This window comes from Symphalangus syndactylus, chromosome 5 (assembly GCF_028878055.3).
Source record: "Symphalangus syndactylus isolate Jambi chromosome 5, NHGRI_mSymSyn1-v2.1_pri, whole genome shotgun sequence".
Lineage (NCBI taxonomy): Eukaryota > Metazoa > Chordata > Mammalia > Primates > Hylobatidae > Symphalangus > Symphalangus syndactylus.
In genome coordinates, this window is record NC_072427.2 from 7,069,045 (window position 1) to 7,083,598 (window position 14,554).

Here is a 14,554-nt window from a genome sequence, read left to right on the forward strand (position 1 = left end):
TGTTCTAGAAGGGCTCCCATTAAGTGGGGCCCCGCTCACCAGGTGGCTGCTGGGGTGGAATCCAGGCTGCCCATCAGGCCCATGTTCTGGGTGATGCTTTTTTTTTTTTTTTGAGACAGAGTCTCACTCTTGTCATCCAGGCTGGGGTGCAGTGGTGCGATTTCGGCTCACTGCAACCTCCGCCTCCTGGGTTCAAGCAATTCTCTTGCCTCAGCCTCCTGAGTAGCTGAGATTACAGATGCCCGCCACCATGCCTGGCTAATTTTTTTGTATTTTTAGTAGAGACGGGGTTTCACCACGTTGGCCAGGCTGGTCTTGAACTCCTGACCTCGGATGATTCGCTGGCCTCAGCTCCTCAAAGTGCTGGGATTACAGGCGTCAGCCACCATGCCCGGCCCTGAGTGATGCTTTTGATGAGCACAGATTTAAGATGCGTTTAAACAGGAAGGCAGCAGCTTCCCTCTGGCAGCTGGGGACATGGGAGGAGCAGGAAGAGCAGCAATCTCCAGCCCAGCCTTGGCTCTGGAGCTCCCTCTACCCCTTGCCAGTATTAGGTGCTGGGTGCTCTTCAGGGTGCCATGGCCGTCACCATGACCCAGATCAGGAAACAGTGCTGTTTATGTGTCACTGGCACCAAAAACTTTTCTGCAGCCCTAAACCAGCATACAGAATACGCTCTCAGCTTCAAATCAGGCAAATGTGCCTTGTTTTTTTATATCTTTAAGTGACGTTATTATTAAAGTGATTGTGTTGTGGTCTGGAAGGAAAGGCACTCCTTGGCCAGACACTGCCTCAGAGTCAGCAAATGCTGGCCATTTCTGGGGAGGACAGGCGTCAGCCAGGAGCTCAGGAGAACCATGCACAAAACTTATCCACAGGGCCTCATCTCAGCAATGCCAAGTTAGTGAAAGTACAGTTGAAGAACACTATTACCCGTGCAATGCCCACAAAACCATACTATATAAGATGGGCAACATTTACGTGTGCAAACATAGCAAATAAACAGAGAGACCCCAGACTACCATCGGCGAGAGCGGTTGCAGCTGGTGCGGGGCCTGGAGGCTGGGTGGGCACAATATTAACTCCACCATTAATATTTTTTATTCTTTCCACAACCTCCCTGGGGTAGCTGGGAGTGGAAGCCTGGCTGCACAGCGAGATGTGGTTTGATGTCTGACCTTGTTTTGGGTTTAAAGGCATCCAAGTAACTTGTCTCAGCACTTAGAAGTGCATCAGAGCCAAATGTCTCCAAAACTGGGCCTCCAGCCATAAGGAGAAAAAAGGAGGCCGCAGGCTTGGCAGGAGTGTGATACGAGCGGAGGCTGGAATCGGCCCCTTGGGAATGCTATCTCTGTGGGGACAGGAGGAGGGCTTTCCTATAGCACCCCTCTCCCTCCAACCTAACTCAGCTCCAGGGAGTGAAGATAAATACTGAGCCACACCCAAGAGAGGGAGGGAGTGGGCAGGAGGGAGTGGGCAGTGTTTGGGGGATGGTGGGGAATGGGGAGAAGGTTTCCTTTTGAGGCCTTGTCATATACCAGGCACATTTCATTATCCCTCAAAAAAATCCTAGGAGAATCTCTTCATTGTCTCCCTTTATAAGATCAGGAAATGAGGCTTAGAGAGGCCGAGGGGCATGCCAGGGCTGGGGGCAAACACACGCCATCTAGCTGCAGAGCTGTGTCCCCTCCAGGGCAAAGGTGGCTCTGGACTTTAGGGGCAGCAGAATGTGGTGGTGCCACTGACTAGGACTTGGGGACCGTCACCTCCAGAGTCAGCCTCATCAGCCTACAGGAAGTCGCAGCTCTCCCTCAGCAGCTTCTGCGGTTCTCTGGCTGCAGGGCTAGGTCCTCAAAGCCCAGCCCTTCTGAATCTGAGTCCAGGGTTCCAGAGGTCTGCAAACGGGAAGCAGGGTCCAGGGAGCACCCCATGGAGACAGACATGTGCCCACGCCGCAGGCCCAGCACACCTGCCTTAGGTGGGACTTATGGCAACCCAGAGACCCTCCAGCCTGACCTGAGGCTGTGTGCAAAGATAATGTGCTTTGATTATCAAGAAAAATGGGTCAGTAAAGTAGCTGTTACTTAATACGTGCAGGTTTCCAAGGCAGATAAAACCTTTCAGGCACATGAGGCCCAGGGCAGGTCTTGGGGAGCAGCCCTCAAAAGGTCTTGGTGGAGCCCCTAGGCAGAATCCACCAGCTCCTCTGTCTGAGCCCTACCTGCCCGAAGGCTGGAAGCACCAGCTCTCAGCTGATCACCCTCAGCCCTTGTGTTGCCCAAGATCCCAGCACAGCAAAGTGGCAATGGCAACCAATTTGGGCAGGGTATCTGTGCCAGATGCATTTCCATTCATGTCTGTTGATTGGCAAGGGTCCAGGCCAGGACCACCCAGACAGCGTGCCTGGCTGGGACCGGAGGGAAGAGCAAGGCCGCTCCATGGCGTGCCCACGCAGTCCTGCTGCACCTGGCTTTGCAGGCTTCCTTGTTGCTCTAGTCCCGACTGTCCACCTGGAGGAACCGAGCGCTTCCTCAGAGCAATGTGCAGCACCATGCTGGGCACGAGGTGGGGACGGGCCTGATTTCAGGCTACAGGTGGACTCTGAGAGGTTGAGAAGGGGGACTTGAGTTTATGAGCACCTCCAGCTCTCTAGCTTGGGTTTGGGTAAGAATCAGGACCAGTTTTTTAGAGAATCTGCTCTTCTCCTCTTTCTCATCTGAAAAACTCTCACCAAGTCTATTTTTGATCTTCAGCTGGAAGAAATCTTTATTTTTAAGATGCTAACCCTGGCACATCCTAGCTCCAGAGCAGCAGCTGGCAGGGAGTGCAGAAAGCCTGACGGGGCTATGTGGGTGCACCTGGAAGGCTGGCCACTGCTTTTAGAGCAAGGACGAGAATTCTCGCCACAAACTTCTGGCTCTGGAAAGGCCAACTAAATGGCTGAGAACCAGGAAAAGTTTTTGTTTGGTTGAAGCATTTTTAGGGGTGAGAATTATTATTATTATCACTATTATTATTGAGACTGAGTTTCACTCTTGTTGCCCAGGCTGGAGTGCAATGGCGCGATCTCGGCCCACCGCAACCTCCGCCTCACAGGTTCAAGCAGTTCTCCCCGCCTAGGCCTCCCCAGTAGCTGGGATTACAGGTGCACACCACCATGCCCAGCTAATTTTGTATTTTTAGTAGAGATGGGGTTTCTCCATGTTGGTCAGGCTGGTCTCAAACTCCTGACCTCGGGTCGTCTGCCCGCCTCGGCCTCCCAAAATGCTGGGATTACAGGCATGAGCCACCATGCCCGGTTCGAGAATTATTTTTATGAGCAAGAAGACACGTTGTTGTCACCATTTTACACCTGCAAGAGTCGCCTAGTTCTGGAGATGCATGGTCCTTATCCTGACAAAGTCGTATCTCTGCTTTCTCATTTCCCGGTTGTGAACACAGGTGTCCTGTGTGCCCTGACCATGCCATGTTCAGTTACTTAACCACAGCTTGCCCAGGGTGCCTTGGCTGGAAATGGCGATATTTGCCAAAGAGTAAGGCCCCGGGGAACGTCGTCCCCCTTCCCTGTAAGGAAGGGACACTTTGGAATGGTAAGATGGTGGAGAGCCAGAAGCCCACACCCACACTTTTCATTTCACTTGACTTACTGTCTCATTCATTCACTTCATTCGTTCATTTTACAGGAGCCTTGTCTGATCTTCGAATCACCCAGGAGTGTGGTCTCCTTGTCCCCAAGGCTGTTTCCTGGAAGAGCCTCTTTCTTCTCCCCATCACCGTGGAACTATAACTGGAGCGGTAGCAGTTGGGGCATCCCTCTGCCATGCCATCCAGATGCAGCACTCCTGTCTAAGAAAGTAGAAATCAGGGACCTCAGAGACTCTCACGGAGCCTGCCTCTTCCTCCACAGGTGCAGGTGAGCTTTCTTCCATCCCAAAGCAGAGGGAAGTCTTGAGGGGACATTCAAGGGGCACCCCATCAAGCCTGCAAGGGGGAAGCTCTGGGGAGAATGGCTGGGCCCGCTGCCGGCTCCAGTCGCCACATCACAAAATCCCTGACTGGACCCAGTAGTGCATTTGGACAGGGTGGCATTTATCCTTATTGGATTATAAATGTTGCCTCTTCCCTCCCTCCACCCTCCTTTCCTACTAATGTCTTTGTACTCCAATGGCTACACATGAATACATTATGAACTTCTCAAAGGCAGGGACTGTGTTTCCTCTGCAGGAATTGACAAACATTCTTTGCTTGACCAAACTTTAGCCAGATTCCTGGGCCTTCTCCTAGGCTCATCTTTGCATTTCCTAGTAAAATCCAGTTTTAACAAGAACCCTGCTGAGTCTATTGAGCAAGAACCCCCTACCATTTGTACCTGATCACCCTCGATGTCTGATCCGGTTCCTCCCTCTCCACCATCCCCCGGTGGGGTCTGCTCACTCTGGCCTGTCTTCTGCAAGAATCCCCTGAGGTCCATTTGCTCTGGATCCCCCAAATCCCCCTTTCTCCTGATGTTTCCTCTCAGGAATTTTCCGTCCACTGCCCCTACCCTGATCCTTGGCTGCCAATTCCCCCTTGCCCATACCATATTCATAGCTGACCCAATCTCCCCTCCCCACTGTATAAGCCCATCGTAGCAGTCCCTGTAGCTATCCTGATGGTCCTGAATAGTCTTCTTTACCGCACTTTAACGACTACCACGGAATAATTTTTCTTTAACAGTATCTCTGCGGGGCCTTAAAGTGGTATCTAGTATAAGACCTTAGGTACATGTTAAATATTTCTAGAATGATGAGGCCTGAACTTCCCTCCTGCATGCACTTGTCATAGATTGCATGGAAAGTACTGCAGTGGGAGAAAGGGGACTGTTTTATGTAAGGAAGGAAGTGACCTACATTGTTAGAGAACTACAAATAAAACATTTTCTAAGAGTGAGAGAGGGAGAGCTTGCTGCTGACCAGTGGAAGTGAGGAGGTCCAAAGGCGTCTGACCCCTAGGGCCAAGAATAAGCAAAGGGCGGCACATTCACAGGCTCAGGCTGGACTCCATGCCGCCGCTAGCCCCGGTAGGGAACAGGCCTTACCGGGGGATGTGGACCCTTACAAAGCCAGGATCAGCAAGAGACAGGAGGTGGGCCCCCCATCCTCCTACATCCTCCCACAGAGAACAGAGCAGTGGCGGTGGGGAGCTGGCCAACAGATGTCCCACAGGAGGCTCCCCACCTCTGTCACTCTCCCTTTTTGTAGGGCCCACATGAGAAAGTGGCCCTGTCACAGAGGGAATACCCACACTGCAGGGTGCCAGGAAATCTGGCTGGTGGTGCCAGCTGTTTCTGGGGGTTGTCTGGGAATGCCAGTTGTCTGGCAACTGGAGACCCTAGCCCAGGAAAGCTGCAAGGAGACCATCTGTCCCGGATGAGGCCGAGCTCAGAGGCAGCCCCTCTGGCTGGAAGATGGGGGTCCAGGTCCCCACTAGTGCATGGTCCGAGCCACACAGTGATCCCGGTGTTTGTAGAGTGCCCTGCTCCTTCTTCATAGGCAGCAAAGGAATCGGTTGCTGGCAGCTAGATAGGAGGGGCAATTTCGAATGTAAGAAAATAAGAGGATCAGAAGCCATTCTGTATAAGAGATTCATGAAAACAAAGAGCAGAGGAACAGGTTAATACAAGAATGGAGTAGCAGGAGGGATCACAGCAGACCAGACTGATCCGGACAGAACAGAAAGTGGATGGGGTGTTCTAAAGGCCTGCGGGACACCAGGATTCGTTATAAGATGCTGTCCTGCATCCTCTCCCACCCACCTCTGTTGACAGTGCCCTGCAGTCATGTGACAACCGAAAGCGCCCCCCCCCCCCCCACAAAGGTCTGAATGCTCCCTGGGTGGCAGTGCCTGTGCTGTGAGCCACTAACCCAGAGCCCTCAGGGGTTTGCCGATGGATGATGGGGGCTGAGGTGGGCGGTTCGAGAAATACTGGTGGGCCAGGGTTGGCCAACTGTGGAAACCTTCTGGACTGGGAAGTTAGTCAGAGGGAAGAGTCAGTGCAGTGTGAGTCATGTTGGGGGCAGGTGGTGGCTCCCTGGCGACAAAGGCATGGGTGTGGACGTTAGGGCTGGGGAGAAAGGAGAGCTGGTGGCCTTTCCCTTTTGTTTTGTATAATTTATGTACCATAAAATGCACACGTTAGTGTAGAATTCGGTGGCTACTAGTACATTCACAGAGTTGTAAAACATCACTGCAATCTTGCTTTAAGTGACTGGTTGTGCTTCTGTGAGGCTGAGGATGCAGGCCAGGCCTCAGGGCTGGTGAGGACTGGACGTGGGGTTGAGACGGCCCCTCCTTCAAGGCCATAGTGGGAACCACAGGCAGTGGGTGGACCAGGTGGACCCCTAGTCCAACAGCTTGGGGTGCGGGCAGGAGGAGGTGACCTAGCCAGAGAGGCGCAAGGAGGCCGGGAGCCTGGCTCAGAGCTCATGGGAGGACAGTGTGGGTGAAGCTGCTGGCAGTGCCCCCAGCAGGGGCAGGGGTGGTGTCAGGGGGTGGGGAAGGCAGGGTGGTGGGAAGTGGGTGTGGGAAGGGGGCCCACTCTCTAGGTGAGGAGAACAGGGAGACATGGAAGCTGAAGGGGCGGTGGAGGTGGAGGGGGCAGCGGGCAATCCTGCTGGAAACCCCAGACCCATTCCCTCAGTCCACCCTCCTTGCCCTCCTCACCATTCCATCCTCCTCACCCTCCTCACCGTCCCACCTCTCGTCACCTCCTAGCCTCTGCCCTCAGTCCCTTACCCCATCTGCACTCCGGCCCAGTCCAAGCCGCCACCACCACTGCTCCCTGGACCTCTGTGCCCACTCCCTGCCCCCTGCCTCCCCCTGCCTCCCCCTGCCTCCCCCAGTCCCTTCTCCACAGCATTGCACTAAGTGTGACCAAATGTCAGCCTCCCTGAAATGATGCGACAGCTTCGCAGCCGTCGTTTCTGGGGAAGAAAACACAATCCTTTCAGCAGTGCTCCTCAAGCCAGGCCTCACCTGCAGCCTGGTCCACGCCCACCACCCTGTCCACACCTGCCCCCATCCACTCCCATCCCCATCCAAGCTCACCACCCCCCGTCCATGCTCACCCCTGTCCACGCCCACCCCATCCATGCTCACCCCTGTCCACGCCCACACCCGTCCACGCCTACACCCGTCCACGCCTGCCCCGTTCGCACCTACATCCATGCACACTCACCCCCAGCCACACTCACCCCCATCCGTGCTCACCTGCTGTCCATGCTCACACCCGTTCACGCTCTCCCCCATCCACACCCACACACGTCCATGATCACCCCGTCCACATTCACCCCATCCATGCTCACTCCCATCCACACTCACCCGCCGTCAACGCTCACACCTGTCCATGCTCACACCCTGTTCATGCCCCCCATCCACACTCACACGCACCCACGTCCCCCCATTCACGCACGCTCACATCTGTCCACACTCACTCCCATCCCGTCCCACGGGACCCCGCCTCAGAGCCCCGCCCTTCCTCTGCCTCGAACAATCTTCCCCGGGCTGTTCCCACAACTGGCTGCTTCTGTTCTTTGTGACTCCCTGGTGAGTAGGCCCAGGAGCCCCTTTGCTGGCACCTTCCATTTTCCTCCCGGGTGCTCGCTGTCTTTGTAACCATCTCTTTGGGCATGTTTTGCTTATTGTCTGACTTCTTTCCCTGAAGTCAGGGCCTACCTCTGTGCAGTTCACCCGCGAGTCCCAGAGCCCAGCACAGCGCCTGCCCTTTGAAGGAGTGTCCTGCGAATACACGAATGAATGATGCAGTTTTAGCCTCAACTCTTTTACAATGAGGCTGTGAAACCCTCGCTACATCTTCTAAATTTCCTTTGGTATCACTTTTCTCTTGTAATAAATGTGGGCAAAAGTATCTGCCCCCACCCAGGACTGCACAGGAGAGATAGTAATTCTTTTCATTTATTTATTTTTTTATGACAGGGTCCGGCCCTGTTGCCCAGGCTGGAGTGCAGTGGCGCGATCTTGGCTCACTGCAACCTCCTCTTCCCAGGTTCAAGCGACTCTCCTGCCTCAGGCTCCTGAGTAGCTGGGATTACAGGTATGCGCCACCACACCTGGCTAATTTTTGTATTTTTTGGTAGAGACGGGGTTTCACCATGTTGGCCAGGCTGGGAGAGACAGCGATTCTTTGCTGTGTCGCCATACAGCTCTGGTTGGTGGTTAGGCCATTGGAAAGCCTTAGTTTTCTCTGAATTGGGATTGTTTATCATTGTAGACTGTTCCTCTGCAGACTGGCACTCCCGTTTGTGCCCTGCTTCGCACTGGAGGCCTGGCAGAGAAGAGGGGCTGGAGCCCAGTGGGGGTTACCAGCATCTTCGCCAAGCGCTGTGCCCAGGAATGAGGCGCCGTTCCTGGCCGCACCTCTGGGGGACGCTGCCTCGAACCACTCACAGGTAGGCCAGCCCTGCCTGCAGGCCTCTTTCCACCCAGCCAGCAAACACCACAAAGTCTTCATGTCTCCTGTGGCTTTTCAGCAGGCTGGATTTTCTCCTTACGGTGTCTGGAAAAGGGAGTCAAGTTTCTCACTCCCCTCCCTCGCTACTTTTTCCTCCCTCTGCAGGCTCTGGATCAGGCTGCCAACCTGTAAAGGATGTTTTAGGTTTTTCTTTGTTGTTGTTTTGGTGCTGTGAAGCCTGCCTTGTTAACACCAGGTGCTGAAAGATTAAAACTTATCAATCACCATCATCAAAGCAAGGAGGGGTAGGATGGTTTCAACTAGTCCCAAATTTGCTGGAGGAATTTGGCCTCTTGTCAACTCCCCTCTCCCGAGGCTGACATTAGCAGCAGAACAAAGTCCTCTCCAGCTGCCCACTCTTGGGGTTTACCAAGTTAAAAATCTCTTAGCTTGGGCTCTGTGCTAAGCACAAGAAAGGGACCGACATTTCTTGACTGATAATATATTAGTTGTTTCTTGCAATTTGACTATGGGACTCTAAGAATAGCATATTTTTCTGGAAGCAGAGTTTTAACAACCTAGAAAGCTTAATTAAGCTTTCCTGCTGCATTGTTTAAATTGAATTAGTAGCAGAAGAGCATTTTTAGAAGTGAAATGATTATTTCATGTAACAGATACATGTCTGAATATTCTTAAACCTCTATATAGGCCAAAACATAGCTACAGAATTGACTTCACCAGTCTAAAAGTATGAGCAGTTGCTTTACACAAGTCATCACTATCATATCTATTTATTCAATTTATACCTTGAATTCCTTTTTCCTAAGTACAAAGTGAGCCGGGGTTGGGAGGAGAACTTTTTTTTTTTTTTTTTTTTTATTATACTTTAGGGTTTTAGGGTACATGTGCACAATGTGCAGGTTTGTTACATATGTATCCATGTGCCATGTTGATTTCCTGCACCCATTAACTCGTCATTTAGCATTAGGTGTATCTCCTAATGCTGTCCCTCCCCCCTCCCCCCACCCCACAACTGTCCCCGGAGCGTGATGTTCCCCTTCCTGTGTCCATGAGTTCGGGAGGAGAACTTTTAAAAGCACTTGCAAACGTGATAGGCCTGGAGTGATTTTTCAGCTCCTTCTGGTTTTGCTGGGCTGGGTGGGCTCACTTCCTAGCCTTCAGTCTTGTTTGGATTTTGTTTCTTTTATTCAGAGGAACCAGGATATCACTTAGTGGTGACTGCTTTGTGTATTACTTTGGATAGTAAAAGTACCTGATACGGTTTGGCTGTGTCCACACCCAAATCTCATCTTGAATTGTAACTCCCACAATTCCCACACGTCATGGGAGGAACCCAGTGGGAGGTGACTGAATCGCGGAGGCAGGTCTTTCCCATGCTATTCTTGTGATAATGACTACATCTCACGAGATCTGATTATATAAGGGGGAGTTGCGGGGCACGAGTTCTCCTCTCTTGTCTGCTGCCATGTGAGACATCCTTTCACCTTCCACCATGATTGTGAGGCCTCCCCAGCCACGTGGAACTGTAAGTCCAATAAACCTCTTTCTTTTGTAAATTGCCCAGTCTCAGGTATGTCGTGATCGGCAGCATGAAAATGGATTAATGCAGTACCATTAAAAAGTTTTGTTATGAGGAAGCTGCAGGTTAAAATAGAAAGCAGCCGTTTAATTCATGCTTTGAAGTGTGCACCTTCTCAGAAACTCGGGTGACCGAAGTGAGGTCCCAGATGGCATATTTTCAAATGAATGCTCTAGCTATGATGGACCTTTAAGACTCTAGTGAAAAACATGACATGAAAGTGGTCCAAATGAAACTCTCAGATTTTCCTGGGTCTTTCTATATAAGTAGAATAAAGATTGTTTGGTATTGGTAATGTGGAAAATGTAGTTTGCAAATTATGGTCACCACAACTCCTGATGAAGATGACTAAAATATTAATATAAAAATAATGGGAACTGGCCAGGCACGGTGGCTCATGCCTGTAATCCCAGCACTTTGGGAGGCCGAGGCAGGCAGATCATCTGAGGTCGGGAGTTTGAGACCAGCCTGGTCAACATGGTAAAATGCCGTGTCTACTAAAAAAATACAAAAAATTAGCCAGCTGTGGTGGTGTGCACCTGTAATCCCAGCTACTCGGGAGGCTGAGGCAGGAGAATCGCTTGAACCCAGGAGGTGAAGGTTGCAGTGAGCCAAGATTGAGCCACTACACTCCAGCCTGGGCAACAGAGCTAGACTCTGTCTCTAAATTAAATTAAATTAAATTAAATTAAATTAAATTAAATTAAATAATGGGAACCATCTAATAGAAGTAGAGGAACTGTTCTCAAGTAGGAATCATCTACATTTGCTTGCTACGGGTTTGGCAAAGGGGCTGAGAGGGCTTCTTGGAGAAACCTGCGGGTGAGTTGGGGTGAGGCATGAGGAATTCTATTTGAGGAATTTTCCACATCCTCTGAGATAGGTTTGCCAATTCAGATACATCAATGAGATCACGCAAAGATATGGGACTGGGCAAGACTGTCCCAAAGGAAAGTGGCGTGCGAAGACAACTCCTTGAGGTGGCCACAGGCACAGGCAAAAATCAAGTTATTTCTTGCTTTCTTTTGATATTTGTGATATCAGATGATTCTGCTCTTTAATCTCACCTTTTCATGTTTACCTTTAGCAGGAGTTTCAGTATTTGTCCATGTCTCCTCCTCTGCCAAACACTGCAAATCCAGGAACCTTTCGTGAACAATCATGCACTATTTCTTCTAAATTTGTATAGTACCTCCTTCGATTAGGGCTTTTCTGGTGACCTGCAAAACCTCTGGGCTTCCGTTCATCTTCAGCTACTCACTTAGCTCAGCTTCCTACAGGGTAAACAGAGGTGGGCTCACTTTCATTTCAAGTTTCCTGAATACTGAGCCTAAGTCTTTCTTCAGAAGAGCCAGCCCCCACACCCATGGAGACACGGTCCAGGCTACTCCTACACTCAGCCTCTTAGTAATCTCAGAGGCTGCTGCAGGTCAGTGCCAGGCACCAGCAAGTTGTAGGAATGTGACTAATGTTACCAATTCATAACATTTCTTTATTCTTTTTTTTTTTTTGAGATGGAGTTTCACTCTTGTTGCCCAGGCTGGAGTGCAATGACGTGATCTCAGCTCACTGCAACCTCCATCTCCTGGGTTCAAGCGATTTTCCTGCCTCAGCCTCCCAAGTAGCTGGGATTACAGGTGTGAACCACCACATCCAACTAATTTTTGTATTTTTAGTAGATATGAGGTTTCACCATATTGTTCAGGCTGGTCTCGAACTCCTGACCTCAAGTGATCCACCCGCCTCAGCCTCCTAAAGTGCTGGGATTACAGGCGTGAGACACCATAACATTTCTTTCCTTAAATTTGGATTTTCTTTCAGAGCAAACATAGGCACTGGTAAAATTATGCTCATTTGTAAGTCATGCCTTGTTCCTAAAGCGGTGGTATTTCATCATCCCCCTCCACCCCCACCACCCTCTTCTTTTCTCTTTTCTCCAGTCTCTTTACTCTTCACACTCCCTAAGTCTGCAGAGTTTCTCAACCCCAAAAACTCCCCAAAGGGTGCGGCTTGCTCTTCTGCAGCTGACACAAGGACCCCTGCTGCCACTCTTGTCTTCCTGATGCCATTTTCTCAGTGTTCACACAGCTCTTTCTGTGAGCTGTTCATTTTAACTAAAGCTGGATCCCACAGCTTATTTTTGTAGTGACCCCAGATCAACATGCCAACTATTAATATTTTGGCCATGAATCTGATGTAAATCAATGCTGTGAATTTAATATGAAGCAAAAGCTTAATTGATGAAACTCCAGCTTGTTTTGTTGTTGCTGCTTTTACATAATATGTCAAAGGAGATGGTTCAGGGAAACCTGATGAAAACCGCGTGGCCCACTGGACAGTCACACAAATAAAAATACATTTGGAATGAGATCCTATTACAAGCCTGATCATAAATGAATCTTACATTAAATAAAGAGATAACGTTTTCTGGGCCAGGCGCGGTGGCTCACGCCTGTAATCCCAGCAAATTGGGAGGCTGAGGCGGGCAGATCACCTGAGACCAGGAGTTTGAGACCAGCCTGGCCAACATGGCGAAACCCCATCTATACTTAAAAAAATACAAAAAATTAGCTGGGTGTGGTGGTGTGCGCCTGTAATCCCAGCTACTCGGGAGGCCGAGGCAGGGGAATTGCTTGAACCGGAGGCAGAGTTTGCAGTCAGCTGACATTGTGCCATTGCACTGCAGCCTGGGCGACAAAGTGAGACTCAAAAAAAAAAAAAAAGATAACGTTTTCCAAGATTGCTCTGGTTGAAAAGAGCTGAACCAATCATATGTGTTTATAAAAGTAGTAGCAATTTAGTACTTACTTGTATAAGAATTAATCTTCCATCTGCTTGCTCAAACAAAGTCATAGAGGAAGAAACTGGAAAAAATTGATAGAAAGAAAAAGATTTAGGTTTAAAAATATAGTAAATATACATATAAATTATATTAAATGATATTGGTAGACATGTAATACTTTTTTGTTTTTTTGAGATGAAGTCTCACTCTGTCACCCAGGCTGGAGTGCAATGGCACGATCTTGGCTCACTGCAACCTCCACTTCCCAGGTTTAAGCAATTCTCCTGCCGCAGCTTCTTGAATAGCCGGAACTACAGGCATCTGCCACCACCCCTGGCTAATTTTTGTATTTTTAGTAGAGACGAGGTTTCACCATGTTGGCCAGGCTGGTCTCGAACTCCTGACCTCATGTGATCTGCCCACCTCGGCAAAAGTGCTGGGATTATAGGCATGGGCCACTGCATCTGGCCAGTAGACATGTAATACTATGCAGTGATTATGTACATCTATGTTTGTTGATATAGATTTTCATAATAAGTGAAGAAAGCAGGTTATAAAACTCCATACAAAGATGCCATTTAAGTCAGACCACATATGTATGTTTAGGATTCATACAAAAGAATGAAAAGATAGGCAAATATTCATCAAAAGAGAGGGGATTAATTAAATTTCAAGCTTTTACTTCATGCTTTTCTTCAGCCTGTCGTATTACTTTTGTAATTAGAAAAAGGCTACTTCGATATGATTTAGAAACTGTAAAAAATACTACATGGATAGAAAATTCCTGGAAGGAGACTGGGATTAAAGTACACGTCTGTACTTTAAAAAAAAAAAAAAAAGATCAGGTTTTCCCTTTTAAGGTAGTCAATCCTGTAATTCCAGCACTTTGGGAGGCTGAGGCCAGGAGTTCAAGACAAGCGTGGCCAACATGGCGAAACCCTGTCTCTACTAAAAATACAAAAATTAGCTGGGTGTGGTGGCATATACCTGTGTTCTCAGCTACTGAGGAGGGTGAGGCAGGAGAATCACTTGAACCTGGGAGGAGGAGGTTGCAGTGAGCCAAGATCGCGCCTCTGCACTCTAGCCTGGGAGACAGAGAGAGACTCAATCTCAAAATAAAAAGAAATAAAGAAAAGAAAAGAAAAAAGATTATATGCACAGGATTCAACAGTAATAGCTCAAAACATAACTGACCTAGATTCTTTCAAATAGCAAGATCAGATTAATAATATTATAGCTGGATTTTATATTTTTCTCTTAAAATTATTTGCCTGCTCAGTTAAAGAAAGAATACATACCCAAAGAAAGCAAGACATAATGACTGTATTTTATATACAGTTTTAAATCCCTATCATTTATTTAAAATCTAGATGTAGCTTTGATCTATTGAATTAAACTGCATACCATTAAATAGGGTGTAATTCTTCAGTCAATAAATCTAACGGTGCAGGTCAGTGCCAGGCACTAGCAAGTTGTAGGAGGACGTTTGGTAGATAATTCCTTCCTGTACATTTTTGTTCTAAAGAATGGTACCAACACAGCATTGGAAACTGAAGAAAAAAGCAAATATGGCATTCAAATGCTTTACAGAGGAGTACTTCCTAGTACTTTACAGAATTTTCCATTTGATTTTATGTTCAAACACATTAATTTCATGGTGTCTTACTTTCAGCAGGTTTCAGTCCTTGAGGAGCGCTCACTAGGATGGTAATTGTTTGATCGA

At 49.0% G+C, this 14,554-nt stretch overlaps 1 long non-coding RNA gene across 2 annotated transcripts in view; it reads right to left on the minus strand.

Annotated features, from left to right (window-relative positions):
* The window catches only part of LOC129482020 (uncharacterized), a 31,218-nt gene extending 18,186 nt beyond the window's left edge, over positions 1-13,032 (minus strand). Inside the window, exons 1-4 of one of the 2 annotated variants that reach the window (XR_008657571.2) lie at positions 12,858-13,032; positions 11,131-11,323; positions 7,714-7,776; positions 3,648-3,846 (exon numbers count right to left, since the gene is read on the minus strand). This is a non-coding gene — a long non-coding RNA (uncharacterized lncRNA). Of the gene's footprint in view, positions 1-3,647; positions 3,847-7,713; positions 7,777-11,116; positions 11,324-12,857 lie in introns of both variants that reach the window. The other variant, XR_008657572.2, reaches the window with a different exon arrangement.
* Between the last annotated feature and the right edge of the window lie 1,522 nt (positions 13,033-14,554).